The sequence below is a fragment of the Erigeron canadensis genome, chromosome 8 (assembly GCF_010389155.1).
Source record: "Erigeron canadensis isolate Cc75 chromosome 8, C_canadensis_v1, whole genome shotgun sequence".
NCBI classification, from domain to species: Eukaryota; Viridiplantae; Streptophyta; class Magnoliopsida; order Asterales; family Asteraceae; genus Erigeron; species Erigeron canadensis.
The window spans coordinates 30127502-30131528 of record NC_057768.1 but is presented as its reverse complement, the minus strand read 5'-3'; positions in this window follow the sequence as shown (position 1 = coordinate 30131528).

Here is a 4027-nt window from a genome sequence, read left to right as displayed (position 1 = left end):
ACGTGGGTTCAGTGATTTTCATGCAGTGGGACAGTGGGTTCATTTTTGGAAATATTCAAAAAGGATAACATTATCACATTATCTTTGATTATTTTACCTTCAAATTGAATAATGTCCTTTAATTCTTTAATTATTAATTAGGGATAGTGGTTCATGTGGTTGTTTGACTTCATGTTAATTAGAGTAAATATTACAAGCTGCTTTGAATAACAAATTTACTTTATTCTAATAATAATCCGTTTCTTAATGATACATCAATTTAATTTACCATGTTGTCTTAACAAAATAAAAACCAAAAAACCCTGCAATATATATTAATTAGGTGAGGTTTGCTAATCTAAAACTGTTCTATTTCGTCCCTGTTAACAAGGTGTTTTTTTTTTATTTTTCCTTTTTACAATTAGCTAGCTAACCATTTTTTATGTTACAATGAGGCTATTTAGCTGATTATTGGATGTTTACTATAAGGCTATTCGACTCTTTTTAAGGTAAATTTTTTTTGTCCCCACCGTCTTCATTTCCTGGATCCGCCACTGTCCAATGCCCCGACATTGTACAACCAATGTCATAGTCGTCCAATTTTTGGAGACCCTAGAGGCCGTAGATAATCGTTTATTGACCCTTATCCTCATAATCTTACGAAAAGAAAATACTTTAATCATTTAAAAAAAACTAAAGACAATATTATAGTTTTTTTTAAGTTAATTTACAATTTTAAGATGATTTTGTTCAACATAAAACTAATTTGTGTGTCATATAATCAAAATCATTGTATACAAAAATAAACGTTAACTTAATGCATTTTTATTGACTGACATATGAAGTCTATAAATCACTAAAAGAATTTATCTCTTGTGATACTGTAATTAAAGACCTAAACAACTTGGATACAACCACCATAGGCTGGAAGAAGCCGAAGTTGCAATAGACAACACCGACTTCACGATGTGCTTGGTCACTAGGTGTTTGGGTCCCCAACCCACTTGTATGCTCTAAAAATAATTTTGATACAATGAAACAGTTTTCTTTTGTTAATAAACGATTGTAGTTATTTTATTTTATTTTTAACATTAAACAATTGCAGTTATTAGCTATATTCAACCAATGCATGTGTACTGTGTAGGCATTTGTCGATTAAAATGCTATAAATGTCATTTACTTTGACAAGATGGAAACGACTATGAAACCAGTATCATTCATTTTCACTCCTCACATTCATATTTATGATGGATTACCTCATTACCATCATTACTACGTACTATTTTACCATTACCATTAGTGAAGTGAAAATATCTACAACACCATCTACAACAAATATACATGTTTTATTACATAGTGTATAACTGTATTGTTAGAATGTATGTATCTAATCACGAGTACGTAACGGAAAAATCGTAACAAATATGCAATCAAATTAATTAACAAATAAAGGAATCGAAACGTGTACCTTATGCAAAGCTCCGATAAATAATAATGATATTATTATTATGATGAATTAGGATTTAAAGTAAAACCCCTCTACGATCGCACTAGACACCCCGTATACTGTATGCTAGTACCCGAATCACAAATCAAACAACCCTTTGTTTAAAACCTCTAAATCGAAACCCTAGCTAAAACCGAAAACCCTTTTTCCTAGCTAAAAACCGAAAAAACAAAACCCTTTGGAGAGGGGGTTTCGGCTGAGAGAGAGATAAAGAGAGGAGACAAATTTGCTTTGCAAATTGTGTGTGTAAAACCCTTGGAATTAGCCCTCTATTTATAGGCTAATATGTAAGGGTTTTTATCTTGGTGAACAAGCAATCCTAAGGGTTCTAGAACCCCTAGAATTTCCATCCCCCTATAGATGGAATTAGGAAACAACTCTAATTCCTAATTTAAATCCAACACCTTATAAAGGTAGATTGCTTCTTGCTCTTCCAATCTACTGCTCCTCCATTCAAAATGAAGACATACCCTGACTGAGACTTGGTATCATCCTTATCAATCTGAAATCCAACATCACAGTATCCAGTGACTTTAAGCTCTTGATCTGGATTTCCTCCATACACCAAAAACAATTCTTTAGTAGCACGCATGTATTTAAGAATGTTTTTCACAGCAGTCCAATGATCCTCTCCGGGATTTTGCTGATATCAGCTTACTATATTTTGCGCGAACGCAACATCAGGTCTAGTGCATCTAACCCCATACATGATAGATCCCACCGCCGAAGCATAAGGGACTCTCTTCATACGCTCCATCTCTTCAGGTGTAGAAGCACTATTCTTGTTGGATAAATTAAGTCCTTCTTGCATAGGCAAGTTCCCACGCTTAGAATTTTCCATCTTGAATCTCTTCAAGATCTTATCTATATACGCACTTTGACTTAATCCGATCAACCGTTTACTTCTATCTCTATAGATTTTGATTCCAAGTATAAATGCTTCTTCACCCAAGTCTTTCATAGCGAAACACTTTCCAAAATAAGATTTAACGTCTTTCAACATTGGAATGTGATTTCCTATTATCAATATGTCATCGACATACAAGACAAGGAAAGTAACATTACTCCTACTAACTTTGCGATATACACATGGCTCATCAGGATTCTGAACAAAATCAAACTTTTTGATCTCTTCATCAAACCTTTTATTCCAACTCCTTGATGCCTGCTTTAGTCCATAAATGGACCTTTGAAGTTTGCATACTTTGTTGGGATATTTAGGATCGACAAAATCTTCTGGTTGTACCATATAGACTTCCTCGTCTAGAAAACCATTCAAGAAAGCGGTTTTGACATCCATTTGCCATATTTCAAAGTCATAATACGCAGCTATGGCCAAGATAATCCTAATAGCTCTAATGTCCGCAACCGGAGAAAAGGTTTCCTCATAATCAACTCCAAAGAGTTGAGTATAACCTTTCGCTACAAGACAAGCTTTATAGGTGTGTATATTTCCATACATGTCGGTCTTCTTCTTGAAGATCCACTTGCACCCAACGGTTCTACCATTTGGTGGAAGATCAACCAAGCTCCGGACTTGATTGTCTTTCATGGATTTTATTTCCACATTCGTAGCTTCAAGCCATTTGTCAGATTCCGGATCTGATAATGCAGCATTGAAATTAGGAGGTTCATTCAAATCTCCTACCACGTGTTCTTCAGACTCAATCATAAGATTTAATCTATCGCGAGCACGTATTGTCCTTGAGGACCTACGAAGTGGAATCGCTTCATCTTCAACTTGAAGTTCATCTTGAGATTCATCTCTTTGAACATTCCCCCCCCCCCCCAAGTTGAAGATTTCTAGTATCTTTAGAAGTTGACACATCTTCTTGATGCTCATCAAGTTCAACAATCCTCCCACTGTCTTCTTGAGATATGAGTTTCTCCTCAAAGAATTCAGCATATCGATGAACCTTGACAGTGTTTTCCGTAGGAAAGTAGAACTAGTAACCCATCGTTTCCTTTGGGTATCCTACAAAGATGCACTTGACAGATCTAGGTGCAAGCTTGTCAGGCGTATCTCGTTTCACGAGTGCCTCACATCCCCAGACCTTTAAGTAAGACAAATGAGGAACACTTCCATGCCACAATTCATGCAGTGTCTTGTCAACTTTCTTAGTTGGAACCATATTGAGAATGCGAACAACAGTCTCAAGGGCATAATCCCAAAACGAAAAAGGAAGAGTCGTATGATTCATCATTGATCGAACCATTTCCAACAAGGTTCGATTCCTCCTCTCCGAAACACCATTGTGTTGAGGAGTATATGGAGGAGTAAGTTGTTGAACTATTCCACAAGCTTTAAGATAATCTTTAAACTCTTGACTTAAGTATTCACCACCTCGATCCGAACGAAGGATCTTGATGGTTTTACCGAGTTGATTCTCCACTTCACTTTTAAATTCCTTGAATGTTTCAAAGACTTCATGTTTATGCTTAATCAAGTAAACATAACCATAACGACTGAAATCATCCGTAAAAGTGACGAAATAGCTAGCACCTCTCCTTGACACATGTCTAAATGGGCCACATACATCC